This window comes from Augochlora pura, chromosome 1 (genome assembly GCF_028453695.1).
Source record: "Augochlora pura isolate Apur16 chromosome 1, APUR_v2.2.1, whole genome shotgun sequence".
NCBI lineage: Eukaryota > Metazoa > Arthropoda > Insecta > Hymenoptera > Halictidae > Augochlora > Augochlora pura.
In genome coordinates this window covers 8,750,621-8,771,070 of record NC_135772.1, presented here as the reverse complement: position 1 = coordinate 8,771,070, position 20,450 = coordinate 8,750,621, and positions in this window count along the sequence as shown.

Genomic DNA, 20,450 nt, shown 5'->3' with positions numbered 1-20,450 from the left:
AAACAATAAATGGGAACGGTTTTGCTCCAGTATATTGGACGAATGCAATAAATTACAAACAGAACGTAAAGGTTTTATGACTTGGCCGCCACAAAAGAATACAGAAACGAGGTTATGAGAAATTGCTAACTTTAACCGCAGATATCAGACGGAATAACCTCAGCTTGTACATGTTGCAGCGAAGAATAAAGCAAGGACACTTTACAGACGTTGATGCAGCCAGCGATTTCTTTCATAACTATGTTGATAGACTGAGTATGACATCTTGATCACAAGTCTAACTTGTTAAAATGAGAAAACTCAGTGCTAGAAAAATAAGTTCTGATAGGAAATATTGTTCCGAGTTCGGAACGTACCATTGGTATATTGTAGGTCGTCGATTGCATGACACATATAAGAAAAAAGAATTTAATAGAATGGACAGATCCAGAGAATTTAAAAATATATCTGCTTTATTTTTAGCTTACTATAATTTTCAAACAAAGAACTATTTGGCTACTGTCTGTTGAAATTCGCGAAGAAATTATTATTTTCAATAAAGATCCGTGTAATTTTATCAACAATACGTGACAATATTATATAAAAAAATGATGAGTTATTCTCGCGTACTCTGTTTTATACACATAAATCTATTTATCTCGTTGATTGCATATACTGTTACATCCTTGTATCATTAATTAGTTATCAGACATAAAAGTAATAACAGATAATAGGTTCATAAATGCCGTTATCGCGTTTTTAACGATGCGTTCGATTTCCTATTGGAATTTCAATGCATTCGAAAGTTGCGTCCGAGTGTCGACTACGTTTCCAGCAGCAATGATATTTGAAAAATAAAATTGAATACGGTGCAACGTCTATTAAAAGTTTAACCGCATTTCCGATTAACCACTGATGAATGATTTTTGCGCCGCGCGTTCATCCATTAACGTTTGAAAAAATAACGCGAATATGTTTCCCCTCAATACTTTAACTTTATGCAAACAAATAACGCGACTGAAAATGTTTATTCTACTTTCCCTAAAACCGATACATTTTCAATATTATTCACACGAGGTGGAATCACTGAAACCATAGAAAAATCTTTATCAAAACAACGAATTATCGAGGAACAATAAAACACAGATAACAGCTGTTTGTATTGTAAGAGGTAATGATTCCGATCAAAATCGCTTGTTCTTGAGACCAAGAGAAATCAAAATAATTACGAAGTGCATTGTTAATATTCAACGTTACAAATATTTATGGAGAAGCCCAGGATTCTTTTTAATATAAGGAAATGGAAGAGAACGTTAATTTCAATTATTTAACGCAAGATATTACTTCAAGTGTGTAATATAAAACAATTTATTCACTCGTAATAAATTTTGAGAAAAGAATTACAATTCCAACAATTTATTAATGGCAATTTACCATTGACAAATCTATATAGTATCCTAATTATACCATAATAATTCAAAGCTCTTTTACTATTTTTCTAACAAAATCTGATTTCAAGCAATTTTCAATTCAAATTTTATAATAAAAACTTATAATAAGTTTTTGCTCGCAACTAATATTATTTAATTAATAAAATCCGAAACTCAACCTATTAGTAGAAATTAATGTTTTGCGTAGCTCGACATCTGAATGAACAACTTTTAATAAAATTTCGAACAGTATGACTATGAATAACGCTAACTTTTTGAGATAGATTCAAATATATCCCGTCATGCGCAAAGGGTTAATGGAACAAGTAAAATTTTTTAGAAAGATCTATAGTCTAAAGTTAGATCGACGATACATATACCTCATTTGTATTATGGCACATTTTATAATTTAGAGGTCAGAAATTTTCGAAATATTTGTGCTCCGTAAGTTATTCTATACCTTCAGTTCTGTTAGCTATATTTGTTTAACCATTAGATTAAAAACGAGAGAATAGTAATAGCTATCATTAGGAAAAGAAATTCTTATAACTATGAAACAGGTAAAAATAATAAATTTGTCAATAGAATATTTACAATGTAATAATCCCTCGACACATTTGTGCTTTGAAAATCACTCTGCATGTTTGACGTTAATTATTTCCATTAACAAATTAAATGACAGAATAGCCAAGACAGTGCATAACCATATTTCTAATAAACAGAATTGTTATAAATATTAAGAATTTAAAAGTAATAAATTTATTCATGATAGGAGTTCCATTTAATTATCCATTGATCGATCTGTGCGATCAATTAATTAAAAATTCTGTTGTTATTTAAAACTCGATGGTATTCTTTATAAAAAATATAGCGGATAAAATAGTCTTGCGAGCGCTCGATAGCTTTCTTAGAGAATAAATGATTACAAACATTAAATAATTAGAAATAATCAACGTTATTGACCGTCATTGATCGCGGTTATCAACGTTCATCGAAATCAGTAGGGGAGATAATAACCATCCTCTGGTACCTGTTCGGGTCGGCGCGGCGCTATGATTTAGTTGCAGGTTGCAACGCGACTGCCAGAGGGAACATTCGTGTTTCAGAGGTTTCTTCTTCAGAAGTGGTTTGAAAAAGGAGCACTTTCAGGAAGGCCACTGACAGACAGGCTTCCGAGGCAAAAGATACTTCTTGGAATAAGTGAAAAGGAAACAGCGAGATACTTTGCAATTTCACTGCCTCACTCTAACTCAATCCAAAAGATGCTTCTCGCCTCAAAGACCTGCATCCGAAGATCCTTCCAATTTGTTTTTCACTTCAATTTTAATTTAAATTTCCTTATCGATTTCAATTGAACTTTATTAAACTTTCACCCGAAACTAAAATGTTCGTTTCTCAATTTTACTGGAAATTTAAAATAAGCATGTAGTTTCTACTAAAACGAAATTTTAATTTCTCTTCGATTCTAATCTAGATTTATTCTAGCTACTTCTTGCTCGAGTTATAGAAACTCCACCATTGTGAGTCATACACACTTCTTTTACTAATCGTTTTCGTAATAATCCGGAAATTGGAGATACCTGAGATCATTCCAAACAACTTTTTCCATTACAAAAACTTTTTCCAAGGCATCGTTATCGAGTTACTAACGAAAAATAATGACCAATGAAAAGCGGGCTCTGCTAACGCGAAGCGGCCGAGTTAACAAGCGGACGAAACCCAGTTTCGATCATTGCCGGCTCGTATCAGCCGTGCTCCCATCACATTGGTGAATGCTTTTCGTTAATAACCTGTTAACGATGCTATGGAGAAAATTGTTGTAAAAGAAACAATTGCTCGACTGAAAAAACCTCGTCCACCACGGGATGCGTAGTTTTAAGCCACATAGTTAAGACTAAGTTAGTTCTATCTATTTTAATAAATATTTGATACTTGTTGTTATTAAATATGTCGATTATTATTGCGTTAGTTTCGCTTTATTGTCTCGTATCTTGACTCGAACACGGTTTTCAGTCGTGGCAAGCTCTTAGGTAAGTCCGAACACATCCCAATATTCGGCGTGTGGGCATGGAAGCGATGGTTCCTGGTAGCATCCTCCTCCTGCGTAAGACCATCTTATAGCTCTTGGATTAGCTTGTAAGTCGTCTCAAGTCCTCTCAACCGTGCCTTGTGCCAGTCGTTGAGGCGGGATGCGGAGAACAATGGTCATCGGGATCGAAGATGTTGCCTTGAATCATCATTTCTCATGGTGAAACGTTTGATATCGGGATCTGCGAGGCTCTAAGAGCTTTGCTAGCATTGTACGTGTCCCGTCACCCGCGAATCAGTACCTTCTTCTCTGATTCACTCTTGTTCCGCACTTTCAAAGAATCCGAGACTTCTGCTCTGTTTCAGTTTGATTCTTGTGGATCAAAGACATTTTCTCTGACCAACTATTAGTCCGCAATAATTATTCAACTATCTATTGCGTGCATCTTAGTTAAACAAATCGTCGTTGTCAGAAAGGAAGCCAGAGCGAATGCCTACTTCGCTATGACTCCTTTTCGGATAGTCTCCACGCAGTTTAGAAAATACTACGAGTTGCAATGTATTATTTTGAATCGAGGATGACACGGAGTTAATAGCTGTTAATTATGAATTATTTTTAATATTGTAGAGCAGGAGTTTGTAACAAATGTATTGCATAATTTTTAAATAGAATTCTTTGTTTTACATATTATCATTGCCTCGTCACATTTGTCAAAATTTAATTGAGTACTTTATACTTCTGCAATATGTAGGATTTACATTGGTTAAACTAATATCAAGCTATTATGTTTCCGTATTTTTGTTATTATTCCCCTCATTTCAGTTTCAATTTGTTTGATTATTTCAAAAAGTTAAAGTATCTGAAATAATAGATATTTTGCAAGACTTTTTGAATTTAAATTGTAGCTATTTAGATAAAATATGTATAGAAATATAAATTTCACATTATTTTAGCTTCGTTTCAAAATTTTCGTCGCTTCAAATTAATATTTTGAAAAGTTTTAAGAATATACACAGCATTTTAAATTATTATTTTCTAAATAAATTGTATAACTGTACTTTACAAATATGGTTTCGACATTTACAGAATAAGATTTCTTGCATGTAATTGTAGATATGACATCTGTTTCGAATTTTTAGCTACAAGCTACGGTAATTCAACGAGCTGGAAAGTCTCGAGCTCGCGCAGCGACATTGTACATTGTATTTTTAGGGCCGTCGACGCTGCAAAATAGGAACGAAATTTCTGTGCTGCAGTCTTTTTTAGATTACCGGGTGATTGTTCTATTTCGGCAGAGAGCGCGAAAAAATCTCCAGTTTTTAGCTACGTCGGTATTTCGGAACATGTGACACGAAACCACACATGGTGTCCGGACTAGTCCGATACTTCGTTTGTATTCATACCACTGTTACAATGAGCCTGAATCGGGCATAAAGTGCAAACACGCATATGGAATATATGTAGATTAGAAGAAATGGCCGTCGGCGTTAATTAATAGAAATTAATGCGACAGGATTTCTATCCATGTGAGCCAGTAATATACGACATTTATTCAAATGAATTTTAATGCAGAAATTCATTTCGAATCACATTATTTACCACAGATCAATATCCGAGCGTGACTGCTTTTCGAAATACCTGTAATTTCAATCCAGCCGGAATGAAATCGTCATTTATTAAATTTTTTTTAAATTTCGGTGATCTCTGTTACTGCACTATCGGCACAAAACTCTCGTTGCAACTGCAACCTTGTAAAATGCAAAACAAGCGAAACTTTTTATTTTACATTTTGCATAAAGATCCGCAACATACTTATAAACGATGTATTAATTCTACTTCCATAATAACATTGTTTTAAATTCGTTTTCAGTTGAAACTGTCGCATGTTTCTATTGGTTTGGATAGGGGAAATATCGCCGCATACCCACTCTAACGCGGAGTGTTTTCGAAGCAACAATCCGATCATCTCGGTAAACACGTGCATGGTTCTTTCACGCCGTGTAAACTCCAACCCGCTGACTCGCCATATACACCCCATGTAAACATCGTCGAAACGCTACCCCCTTCAGCTGCCGGCAATGCAACCCGCGGCTTCTAAATAGAAGCCGTCAAACTAATCACCGAGGACTTAACTCCAACCGTGAGCAGACACGCGCCGATTTGTTCCAAAATCTTTTACAACGAACTCTGGTTTATTTATATTTAGCATCGGCGAATATCCACAGAAGCTACCTACAGTCAATCCCATAAGTAAGAAAAATGTGTTGAAATCAAGGGACCCATGTAAGATTTTGCAATATACTTTTTATTATGAATGGGCACATGTATAAAGTTTATTTACACCAAATTATAACAAAATTGATTAACATTAAACCCATCAAGCTCGAACAGTGGCTACGCGTTTTACTTTAGAAGAATGGCAAGACTGGATTTATTTATACTTTCTGCCATTTGTATTATAATTTATATTTCAATCGTGATATCCATTTAATAATTTCGTATGTAAAAGACTTTATAATCTAAACAATTTTATAAGAAAAAGCGTGGAATCGGCCATTTTGACCGACTTGGTAGGTTTAGTGTTAACTAATAACAAAAATATATTGATTTTACATCTCGTAATACATAATAACAGTATACAATAGTATTCGTACTAGTGTAGATTTTGTCAAAAAATCGCATATTACAGTAGCATTTTTACTTTATATTAATTTTCTAGTATTTAGTGGGTCCACCTTTATGACTTATTATATCGTTTAATCGATTTGGCACACTTTCTACTAGTTTTAATGTGATATTTGGTTCAATACTATACCAAACTTCCAAAATTTTGATTTTTAGCATTTGTTTATTGAAAATTTCATGCTCGTGTATTCTTTTATCTATTTCCGCCCATAAATTTTCTATACGATTTGTATCTGGACTCTGAGGAGGTGTATGTAAAAAGTGGGGAACGTGGTAAAGTATCCACTCACGAACAATCTGAGCAATATGCTACGGGTCGTTGTCGCGTTGAAAATAGTAGTCATCTTCCAGACCAAGCTTAATCGCACTCGAGTGCAGATTTTCTTCGAGTATATTTTTATACTATATCTTATCAATAATTCCATCGATAAAAACAAGTTTGCCCACTCCGGATGCCGCCATAAAGGCCCACACCGTCACGGAGCCTCCGCCGCGCATTACAGTTGGTTGTACATTTTTTAATTCTAGTTCTGTATTAGGCTTTCTCCAAAAATATTAAAGAAGATAATAAAAAGTTTATTGCAAAATTTCACATGTGTCCCTTGCTTCCAACAGTTTTGTCTTATAAGCAAGGAGGGTACGAATACTTATGGGACTGACTGTATCACCGATCTAACTCTAGACTGTAGACCTTTCTAAAAAATTTCACTTGTTCCATTAACCCATTGCACTCGGTTGTCTCCTCCCAGGGGACATCGTAATTCTAGTATATGACTAAACATTAAAGTTTATTAGCGATTTGCAACTATTTCTCGATGTTTACAAATTCATATAAATCGAATATTATTACAACAATATTATGTATATACATATACATATTTACATATATATTGTATACTATATAATAATATAAATGTTTATAAGCACTGGTAGATAACATCCATGATGGCGCCGAGTGCAAAAGATTAACTCTTTACGCATGGCGGGATATATTTGAGCCCACCTCAAAAAGTTAGCGTTATTCATAGTCATACTGTTCGAAATTTTATTAAAAGTTGTTCATTCAGATGTCGAGCTACGCATAACATTAATTTCTACTAATAGGTTGAGTTTCGGATTTTATTAATTAAATAATATTAGTTGCGAGCAAAAACTTATTATAAGTTTTTATTATAAAATTTGAATTGAAAATTGCTTGAAACTTGAAATTGCAAAATTGCAAAATTGCAGATTTTGTTAGAAAAATAGTAAAAGAGCTTTAAATTATTATGGTATAATTAGGATACTGTATAGATTTGCCAATGGTAAATTGCCATTAATAAATTGTATTTGACAAAATACATGTATTTAAATTGTATTTCACAAGTTTATTGCAAAATTTTACATGCATCCCTTGATTTCAACAGTTTTCTCTTATAAGCAAGGAGGGTACGAATATTTATGGGACTGATTGTACGTAATCCTCGATCTCACGAAGAAGCTTAATTTCCTGAAATGTTGGTAACGATGACCACAACACGGAAATGGTAATAGGCATCTGATGACCTATTTTTGTGTATAAAAGAATTGGATGTTTTACATCGGGTTCCTGTACCACATCTCTAGCGTTGATTCTACAGTCTCTTAGAAATGTTTGCTCGAAGCACGCATTTCAAACAAATGAATCCGTCAACGAAAATAACGGCACATGTGAAACTCACGAACGCTGCTTCATAAAATGTCAAAATGTCACGAGAATTTAGCGCTAACGAGACATTTTTTAAAATAGTAGTTTTATCGTTCCATCGGCTAAAAAATCACCTTACTTTCTTGCAACAAATATGTATGATTAGACATTTGATTAGTTTTCTCGCGAAAAAATTAGTTTTAACAAATTACGTAATTGTTTTTGTATTTATGATAATGATTATTGATATATAATCAATGATATGATATAATGATGATTAATGATTATTTATAAGAATGAACTTGAGGAACTGATAAATAACAGCTTCAACGTAGAATATCATTTCATCTTGAAATGGTAGTGAACCTATCATAAATAATACACTGAAGTAACATTTTCATACTCGATTTTATCTGTTAAGCATTCATAATTTCAAATGATATTCTTTTCAGTCTTGCAGACATATGTATTTAAAATAAAACATTAAATTATCCCTATCATTTTGCAGGAAAGTATGACTATTAAAGTTGATTCAAAGACACCTGTTTATAGTCCGGAAATGAATTCCGTCGGATGCGAAGCATTCTACAGAAGACTCATTAACTTTTATTAAATTTTAATTTTAGACAGAAACTTGATACAGCAATTAATATGGAATTGCAATTGTATTTTATGAAATATGTAATGAAAACAGATAAGTTTAATTTCTCATGTAATTTTCATTAATTTCACATTTGATGACCGTTACGAGAAAAGAAGCTTGTGCACTGTACGCATTGTTTTACAAAATTATTCAATAAAGAATGTGTTCACAATGATAAGAATCCCGAAATTCGTGACACAGTATTTATATCAGTCTGATTGGTAGCAACAATTTTACTACGTTGAGTGTTATTTGCAATGATTGCTAAACCAAACGTTTCTTTATATCGCCGTAAAGTTTATTTCGTCGCTGTAATTATGAAACACGGTATGGTGCAAATTCAGGTATTTACCTCGACATTTTTTCACATACCCGTAAAAAAGCAATAGTTTCAGCTCAAGAGGGATTTAGTTGGCGCTTAATGTCACGAAGAAGAAACATTAATTTGTCATCAGGATCGCGCGACTTAATACTGCAGTGTATAGGTTAAGGCTGTGGGTTCCACGAAGAAAATTGTTGGTTAGTAACCTTCTTGGAAGTGTTTGATAGTTCAAATAAATTTATTTGTTTTCCGTTGATTTCAGCGTTTACTAATGAAAATACGGAGACAAGACTCTGTAAGAGTCCATCTGATTATCTATTTTAATTACGATACCTCTCTGCTGACTTTGATCACTTTGATAACAGCCGCGAGAGAATCGTCCGCATTGAACATTCCGAGCATTCTCACTTTTGCGTCACAATTTCGATCGAAGATATTGAATGAGCAATTCACGCTCGACGTATGTTTTTATTAATTTCTCTCGCAAACACACTCTGCATTCTGCACGTATCAGAAAAAATGGCTATGTACTTATCAAACCATGAAGTAACAGACGTATCGCTGGAAATTAGTTGTGGTATTTCGAAGAGAATATATTTAAACTAGGCTAGTGATTCCATGCTTATTCCATTTCCTAGTCTTTTGTACGTCCGAACTGGAGTTGTTAAATGACACAGTATTTTTTCGTGGGTATATAAGAGAGATAATTCTTCGAACTAAATACGCCACATAATTAAGTCTGCAATCTTAACCCTTAGCGCTCCGTTGGCTCCGCTCCGGAGCCCAGCGTTAGCAATTGTTATCTGTAGTTAAAACGTGCCCCAATTATTCTTTTGGGAAATGGAGATGTCAATAATTATTTCATACATCTTGTACAAAACTGTACAGCACAATAGAAATGAGAAAGCACTGACATGCATTTAAAGTACAGGAAAATTTTAGTCGATCAACTCGTAGGAGATTTTCGTCAGGAGAGAACAAGAGTTTCTACATCAATTTCTGAAATCAGACTAAACGGAAAACTGCACATAATGGGGAAAGGTCTAAAGATGGACTATGTTGTGTGCTCTATAAGGAAACAAAGGAATGGCAGATGTCAAACAAGTGAATACTGTGACTCTTACTCAAGTAAACCCAGAATGCACATGGGAGATTGTTTAGAAAGATATCACAGCATGGTGAATTAAAAAATTTAAAATTTACATTTTATTTACAAGAAGAAGGTGCAAATGTATAAAATAAATAAAATCAAAAACATTCACAAGCACGTGTAATTCTTCTCACTTAAAATAAGACTCCTTCTTCACAACTCGTTCCGCTGCGAAAATGTGCCGGAGTTGCTGGTAGGCAGTGGTACAAAAACGTGCGGAGCGCTAAGGGTTAATTTTACTATACACGATGTCCCAAAATAACTCGTAATGGGGAAATGAGAAGTTGTTGAAGCCATTTGAAGTAACTTTTTCCTGTACAAGAGTTTTCCGCGAGGCATCGTTAACGAGTTATTAACGAAAATCAGTGACCAATCAATGGCAAAAGTAACTGAAGCGACGCGGCTGACCCAACGAGCGGACGATGTCCAGTTCCGCTGATTGGCTTGGCTACTTCGCGTCAGCTGATCTCGCTTTTCATTCGTCACTGTTTTTCGTTAATAACTCGTAAACAATGTCGCGGATTGAATTTATGCTAAGGAAAAAGTTACTTCAGATAACTTCAGGAACCACTCATTTCCATATTGCGAGTGACTTTTGGAACACACTGAATAATTATAGTAGGTAAGTCTCTACTTAATTTTATTCCTTATTTGTACTCTATATACTTTGTAGCAAATCTCTATTCACAACTGATAATTTCAATTGTTTACTCAGCTACGAATTACAAATACGAATCCATATTCGAACCCTGGAAATCATCGTTATGTTTGTTGAAATTCGATGAAATTCAGAAATACCTGCAAGGAAGAATACGATCAAACATTTTCTGCAACATCTGCAAGAGGTGTGTTTAACCCGACATTTTCATGCTGGAGTATCGCCAACTGCCAAAGTTGTAAAATTTTATTGTCGCGCATGATCTCCAAACCAACCCAACTTGCTACTCTAATCTTGGGCTTCACTCTCAAACTATACGTTGGAAAAGACGAATTCGAGTGGGACATTGTAATAAAACTTCGACGAAGCTAAACTAATCCGTTGAGTTTTGCTATGAAACGGATTCAATTCGATTCGAGAGTGCAACGCGTACAACTCATTAGGCTGACTTGTGTAACAATGTAATATCAGTCCGAAATATAACGCGGTATAATCCACAGAATACAGTGACTTGAAATTTTCGAAGGTGGAAAATCATAGTATTAGTACAGATAATATTTCATTAATCAAGAATTACTGGTTCCTTCTTATATGAGAACCCATTAAGTTAAATAGTCCGAAATTTTGTATATGTTTTTTATTACATAATTTTATTAAATTGCACACGTATTTTCATATCGATTTACTAAAAAGTATAGACTATATTGCTTTAAAATATTTGGACCTGTTTATTTGGAATTTTTACTGCATGTTCACTACAGTTAAGATACTAGATTGCGCAGTTGTCTTCTTATTACCAAATGTTCAGACAATAGTTGGAGTGTAGTCAAAAACTCCATTAGAATAATGGATTTTTTATTACCCGATGGGGAAATAATGAATGTATAACAAAAGAGCATGTTCAAACTTTCAGTTTGGTTAATTATTTTAATGAATTAAACAAAAGTAATAAAAAGTCGATATTTTTTTATCGAGGATAAAATTAATTCCTCATTAATATTGCAAAAACTAATCAAGATTGAAATTGTATATTCAGTGAATCCACCGTCAATCCTCCCTCTCTCATCGAATATTTCATGAGTCAGAGAGCATTGCAGTTTCATTCTGCACTATTATATTGTACGAATTCGTGTACCTCCTAGTATATCGACAAAAGTTGTTTAGAATAGTTACACTGGAAACGTGTTTTCCTGAAATTCGTGACGCAAATACAAATAGTTACTAAAGTTTCCATAACAAAAATGAATGAGACACCATCAGAATACTCGGACTGCTCTTTGATAGGAAACTAACCTGGACCACCCATATCAAATACTTGAAGAAATCATGCCTGAGAACATTAAATGTAATAAAATCTCTAGCGAATAATAACTTGGGATCAGATCAGGAGGCGCTCCTTAATACCTATCGTGCTCTAATTTATCTGAAATAAATTATGGAACAATTATTTATAATTCAGCTAAACTCAGAGTATTACAACTCCTTGAACCCGTACATAACGCTGGATGGAGATTAGCCACAGGGCTATACCGTACTTGCCCAACGAACGGTATTTTATTTGAAGCTAAAGAGATGCCGCTTAACCAAAGGAGATTATTATACATACGTCTATGCCATGAAAATATCCTCTACACCTAACTGACAAAGTGTATCGTTACGTTGTTTTCGACTTATTAATCCTACTGAATCAAGGAATATATTTTCATTCAGAGATAGATTTTTATCAAAGATCGCTCTCCGCCGATAATTTTGTATTTTAGTGTACATACGATTGGAGAAGAGCAACGGAAACGTGTGATTTTGTTGCTCGCACGCTTCGCTGGTCAAACGAAAAGTGAATCGGTGGGTTGTCCGCGACCTTTCCCCACCGATGAAAATTGAAACTATTTAGTTGCCGGTTGAAATTTGTTTTCACTAACTGACGAAATAGGCTGTCCGACTTCCTCGAACCCTCGAGCAGCAAATTGTATGTTTACGACTCGCTAGTCAAAGGAGGCGCGGCGTACACGCGTGACCCAGAATTTCGGGCGGCTTCGGCGAATGTAAACGCGGGCCTACCCTTCTTACAGCAAAATGGCGGATTGCAAAAGTAACTACGGCCTTGATTCGATCCCTGTTACGTAACGCCACGAAATTTACCCTCCGTTCGCGCGATGGTGATAAACCGTAAGAACCGCAGACACCTGCAATTATGATGTTCATTTTAGACTGACACAACCAACTCGAACCGATTAAAGCGGCATCCACAAACGTCGTCTTCACTACTTGTCGATCATTAGCCACTGTTTACATGCTCAACCGACGATTACACGGATCAGGGGCTCGTTCAAACATTGCCCCGAGTGTTCAAAATTCACGATGAATCGACATTGTTTGAACCGGGCATACTGAAATTCCGGTGAAAATGCTCGACTAATTTTGCATTAAGTTCCACCGATGGTATGGGAGGGTTGGACACCGTTAAAATGTTTCATGTGCAAATTATGAGAAATGCTTTTTGCGTTGCACTGTTTATAGACTACATTCCACAAATGGATAGCGGAATGTGTTTGGAACATCACATTTTACTAAAAATACATAGCAATAGTGAACGACACTATACATTGTGTACTCGAAAGATAGTGCAAACTCGAAACTGAATGATGCAGTTTGAAACTGCATTTTTAAAACTGTATACGTACACGGAGTACACTTGTGTAGTTTTTAAACATACAAGTATGATCGTCAGAAATAATCCATATATAACGAATTAATACACGCTTGTATGCGAGACACAAACGAAACATATACTATGATATACTATGTCTATTCACGTCACTGGCGTGAGTTGTCTTTTAGGATGGCGGTTAAGGTGAGTATTACGTTGTGGTTTTTCCTTTCGTTGGTGCATAGAAGATGATGTATTCTGCCCCCAGGTGGATTTTGCAAAGTTTGCAAGTCGTCGGTTCTCTTTGTTGCGTAGGTGTTTGTGTAAGTACAAGTTTAGCATATTAGGACGCTCGAAATGATACCTTTGTTGCAACTTGATATAGTGCTGTTTATGGTCTTTGTTTTTTATACTGATTTTTATACTGATTTGGGTGTAAATGAAGCAAGACGTTTAGTCTACTTATATGTTTATTGTTTACACCGTGATCACCGGCCGAATTAACCTTGGGTGATTGATTGTCCCGAAACAGTGGATGTAGCGGAAGGTAAAAGGCGCGTTTGACTGTAGCGTTTATAAGAGGCGCGTTTACAAGTTCCTTGATCTGATCCGTTGGTATATGATTCTGCGCGTTTTTTAGCTGTTTGCTCGACGGTCTCTAGATATATTCTGCTTGGTGCCGTTCTCCAGGGTTTCGAAGTCGACGACGTGCTTCTCCCACTCAGGGCCTGTTTTGGGGGAAAATTTATCCCTTTGTGTGGACCGATGGTAAACCTTTTCTTAGCGCATGAGACGCACGCGACGAAACCTTAGCCGTTGTTTATTGGGATCATATGGCCCTCTGCGTCCGATTCCGGGACCCTCAAGTACCTCACGAGCGGTCCCCGGCGTGAAGGTAGTGCGGATTGATTTGTGGTACTTCTGGTGTCTTTGGCTATTTAGTTTCTTCTTGGAACGGTTAAGGTTTACTCATCGGAAAGGCGCGATTTATAATGTTTTCACAGCTGGGTTGCAGCTGACTGTGATTGTTCTTAAAAGTGACCCTGAGTAAGGAGAAGCCATCGACTTTTATCTTGTGGGAATCGAACAGTCTTCTTGAAGAAGTTTGGACGACGAGTTTCAAATTTTGTTCGTTTCCTTTCGTTTGTGATTATTTCTCACAATAGTACTTTTGAAGATTGGAGCTTTTACATTCACGAAATACATACAATTAATTTGGATAAGCTGTTTCCTGGTGGACATTCGGATTTATATGAAATTTCAATGTGGAAAGATCAGTTTTGAGCTTGCGGTGTCAAAATACAGTAATTTCGGAAGCGGCGGTACAGTTATTTGAAGCTTGAGTCCTGAGAGAAATTACTGTATACGATTAGTTACTTATTTTTATGGATTTCTAATAAAATGTACTGTTCCAAACACGTAAGTTTAAATGTTTAACGCTTTGCATTTGTAGAATATACTACAACATACACGGTGCAACGCAAAAAATATTTTTCTCAATTTGCATTATAATATTTTTTATACTTCGCAAAAGTTTCATAGATATATTTCAAATAAAGGGAAGGTATATATGGTAGAACCGGGCAGTTCCTTTTTATGAATCTGAATATATCACCGTTTTTATTTGCTTCCCAATCTCTACGTATTCAAATACATTCACGTTGTTTAAAACTTTTCAACGTTAAATTTCTGGTTTTTGCTATTGAGGTCAAACTTGATCCTAGTATTCGTTGAACGAAAACTAACATTTTCCGCGTCATATATTGCATAGGCTTCTGCAGAGAAAATAGACGTTTGGTTAGGAGGACGATGTTTAAATGTCTTGTTTCCCATGACGATGGCGTAACCTACTCCATGATCTGATTTTGAGGCGTCTGTGTACAGTTTATTATGGTGGAGATATTTATTGCTATAGAGTTCTAAAAATTTGATAATGTGTTTCTGACTACTCCTTGTATCCTTTGCAGAGTCGGCTAAATCTATATCAATTTGAGGTGTTCAGATGGTCCAAGGGGCTATTGTTTCCTGTTTGCGTTCCATGATTGGGATATTTTTTAATGGAGAGGAGGATAGGAGTTCATTGATTTTAATATAAGGAGGGACCGGTAGATACATTTTTTTGGAATATAGGTTATTGAACTTGTTTTTAAAGATGTAATTAAAGGTGGGGTTGTTAGGTGCAGAGGATATTTTCAAGGCATATGAAACGTATAATAATCTCCTTCTTTGGTCAAGCAATATCTCTTTAGCTTCAAATAAAATACCACTTATTGGGCAAGTACGGTATAGCCCTGTGGCTAATCTCAATGCAGCGTCATGTATGGGTTCATGGAGTTGTAATACTCTGAGTTTAGCTGAATTATAAAGAATAGCTCCATAATCTATTTTAGGTAAAATTAGAGCACGATAGGTTTTAAGGAGCGTCCCCTGATCTGATCCCCAATTGTTATTGGCTAGAGATTTTATTAAATTTAATCTTCTCAGGCATGGTTCCTTCAATTATTTGACATGAGTGGTCCAGGTTAGTTTCCTGTCAAAGAGCAGTCCCAGTATTCTGATGGTGTCCATAAATTTAATTTCTATACCATTCATAAGGATTTTTGGGGTATATAGTTGGCTTGTTTTCATGCTAAATATAATTTCTTGAGTCTTTATAGACGAAAATTTAAATCCATCTTATTTGACCATTCGTGCAAGTCTTTTTTTTTAATTTTCCTGGGTCTGAATTACTATTAGTTTCACTCAAAATTGAAAAGCTATAACTCATTTTTATTTGATGTAGGGAGAATTTTTCGTTAGTAAAGTATAATGGAAAGATATTTAAGAGTGTTTGTAACATAACATGGCAGAGAATTCAAGAATTATTTATAATTACTACGATTTATGAAACTGCAAAAAATCAGTTTTATCATAGTTTACGTTACCTGAATCAATATCTGCTATTATTACGCTATATACCGCTCTTTAATTTACTCCACAATACTATCATGCTCTATTAAGTAATTAATGTGAAAACGAAATTTACTGCAAAAAATGTTTCAAAGCACAAAATCAACTTTAACCTCCCATCACGAAATATTGAAAAACAAGCTGACAACTTCAAACGTTTCATTTTAATGGAAAGATATACATCTGCACGTAGTTGTCAAAGGAATAAGTATAATTGAAACATAACAATGCGAAAGATGTTCCTTTTGAGAGTGCAACGTGAAATTGTTTGACGTGTATCAATTTGATCGGTTCCGCCCGAAGAAAGATACAATTAAAACGGAATATAGCATATTGTTTTCTTAATAACTTTTGAGTGAAATATGTCCTACATAAGATTATGTTCCATAAATAACAGTCAACGAAAATAAATAATCATAATTTATATTTGAATTAAGATTGAATTATTTTCTGTAAAAGTATCATCATATTTCAATCTTAGGAGAGACAATATGAAACCGATTGTTTTGACTGGCATGGTAGGTTTAGTATTAAATAAACAAAAATAAGAATTATAGTAATCTAGCCTTCAACCAGCTTTCAGTTATTGATCAATATGTCAAATTACAACATTCTCATAATAGTTTATTTTTGATAGCAGTAAATAGAATAAAAACCTTTAAAACAGTGCGACACGTCAGTATTCAATTTTATAATCCAATAAAGCGAAGATATCACTGTTTCTATTCAAATAGAAGTTAGCCAGTAACTTAAAAACTTGTGATTACTAGTTGGCGAACTTCATTAGAACTTCTACATTTCCAGCAATAAGGTCCCGTAATAAGATTCATAATTAGAATGCAGATCTTTATGGAAGGTGAAAATGTTCCACCTCGATTACAACCAGCCGGCAGTTTACGAGGAAATAATTAACTTTTTAAACAGATTCAAAATAATGTATCGATGTTTAAAAATTGTTCAGTTTCGTATTCTATTTATACATTCTCATCGCGAATGCATAAAATTTACAGTCTACCTCGAACAAAACTAAACAATGCCGTACCGTTGTGCATGTTGTTGCGTAATCATTCAATGTCATCACCGAGAATTAGCATTCATGAAGATGCAACAAAGTACGACGGGACGACAAACTGCCGGCATTCTTCATTGCAATCTGTAATTCAAATTTTGTGCCTTGATTTCGAAATATAACAGAGAGAAAGTTTCGAAGGGCTGGCTCTTTGTTCGCAAACTTTTATTCGCACGGGAACCGCGGCCATTCTACGCTGATAATATTTGATCAAACGCTTCGTGGACTCTCTGTATATTTTCAGAATATTAAATGACGCCGTGGCTAGAATAAATGGCAGGGACTTTGCTACCCGGTGGCCCGTCGCTTTCCACAGCTCCCTGGAAGTGCATATTCATAGTTAACCTAGCTTGAGTACGACTACCACCCTTTCCGGCGTGTAAAATGAAATTATTGCTCGGTCGGCGGTCGACGTATTTTAAAATAAACAAGAACTACGACCGGTGATCGTTACTTATGCGAGTGCCAGCCACGGAAAAAGACAACACGATACGGAACAATATAAAAGGAAAATACAATGGCGCGGGGGAACGGTGAAATGCATTTTCTCCTTGTAGGTGCTCGACAACAGTGTCCTACGGCACTCGAGAGCTTTTAGAGAGATATATGCTCGCAGCTAATTCCCGGGACGATCCTTTCCAACCTATCAGGTGAATTCTTGCGGAAAATACGTAGCTGTGCCTACGGTATTCCGAAAGCAAATCTTCGAGAGCCCCGGCGTACTCCATTGAGGGTCGATGAATGGTAATTTTAATGCGTAATCGTTCCCTCTTCGTTCTGATGAATCGAAATTCTGAATCAAGCCGACACGAAAGTCGGTTAATGCTTGAATAATTCAGTGTGAAGCGGAGTAACCATGGTCTACTATTTGGCGATCGCTGCTTTTAACTAGGACTAGCATTAACTCGCGAATTTTTCAGTATAGAGCGATATTATCGCCGCGATAATTGTTCGAACATTCATCAAGAGATATTTTGCGCATCTCAATGCGCCAGCATTATTTGGAACGCTGAAACGCGTGTCACGCATTTTGGCGTGCAATTCCACGCGCACTACGAGATGCTAAATCATATCCAGTTGATTTAAGCCTTTAAATGTTGATTATATTAGGAGGACCGGAAAGTAATATCGTTTTTGCGCATGTCGATATTCGTTACTTATTTGTTAAGTTATTACGTATTTCAAAGGCGTGCTAAAGACAGATTAAAGTTATAGGGACTTGTGTTCTCGTAAATAGTAACAACTTAAATCTTTTTCGCAATTTACGGTGAAATGGCCAGCCAAATACCAGAAGAGTTACATATCCGGCATTGTATACTGTTGGAGTTTCGCAGGGTGGTAACGCAACGATAGCTACCAAAAACATTTGCGATGTTTATATCCGAACGCATTAAACGTTCGAAAATGCCAAAGATGGTTTTCTAAGTTTAAATCTGATAATTTCGATCTTTTCAACTCGTATCGATTAGGAAGACCAACGACTTTAGACAATGACACGTTAAGGGCGGAGATGGAGGCAAATCCATGTCAAACAATTGAGGAACTGTCAAACACTCTTAAACAACCTTGATCAACGGATCAATTTGTCGGAAGAAAACAAAGCTAATCGATTGTTTGATCACTGGAGATGAGAAATGGGTCCTATATGATAACCCAAAACGCAAGAGGCAGTGGCTCTCTCCAAATGAATCGCCATGAAGTATAGCTAAGCCAGGTTTACACCACAAAAAGGCGCTTTTGTGTGTATGGTGGAGTATTCGCGGGATTGTTCATTTTGGAGTGCTGAAACCTGGACAAACTGTGAATGCAGATCTTTACTGTGAACAGTTAGATCGAGTAAATCAATCTTTAATTGATAAATATCCAGCGGTTGTCAACAGAAAAGGTGTTATTCTGCAACACGACAATGCAAGGCCGCACGGTGCAAGACGAACCTTGCAAAAAATTAATGAATTGAATACTCTCCCGATATTGCGCCATCGGATTTTCATTTATCGCTACAACATTTTCTAAGTAGCAAACAATTTGAAAATTGGAATGACGTTCAAAATGCAATCTCCAGATATTTTGATCAAAAACCAATTGATTTTTATCGATCCGGCATTGACAATTTGCATACTAGATGGCATAAGGTTGTTGATAACGAGGGTGACTACATTATTGATTAAAAATAAAATCTTGTTAAAGATACATATGTTTGAATTTAATGTAAAAAAACGACATTACTTTCCGGTCCCCCTAATAATAAATATTTGATCGCATCAGTGCTAAAATATTCAACCGCGTGTTTGTACGTTTTCCTATCTACTGTGAGCAATTTCGAGCGATTGCTTAAAATTGCTAAAAATTGTCTAGTTACAGTAATACATTTTCTACAGATTACAGTTTCTATTCGTTGTTTCAGCAATTCCCTGTTGGTACGCTGATTCTGTTGTTGTACGGAAAATATCCATTCGTATTTTTCCTTGCTAAAACAGCAAGGTGGACTTACGAATAAATATTATTGAACTGCGATGCAGATAAAAAACAATTCTATGTAGTAAAATTTTTAGTCGTTTCAGATTGTATTGAAATGATAGGTTGCACGAAGTTTGTATAATACAATAAGTTTTAATAAAGTACAATGCAGAAGTGTCATTCAATAAGCAAGAAGACAACTGCTATATCAATGCGGTCGATACATTTGCCATTACAATTTACCTCATGGTTAGCTTTTTAATCGTACTGCCAAAAATTTCTGTATTTCATCATTGCTGTAGTACTTCTAATAAGTTATTCATGAAACTACATTATACATTAATATATTAATACGTTATTCGTTATACATTATTGATCTCATAAGGCTGCTCGCCGCTCCAAATTAGACCACTTAATTATCTTCCGCAGCTCTAATACTACGAAATTATGTACATAACGTATAAACATACTGCTGATCGAGACATAAACTGTGAAAAACTAACCAATGAGGCTAACAGATTCATAATGAAGATTTCATATATAATCTACTAAATATAAATGATATTAATTTCTTTAAATCGAAAACATATTTAATCATGTAATATAATATGAATTATATAATAAATAAATATATAATTAAATATATTTATATATATTTAACATAATCAACAAACGAAGTTGAGTGTAAACATACGAGAAAGGAAAATTGTTATATTCTATCGACGAAACACTAATCGACCTAGTTCTGTTACATCACTGAACCGTC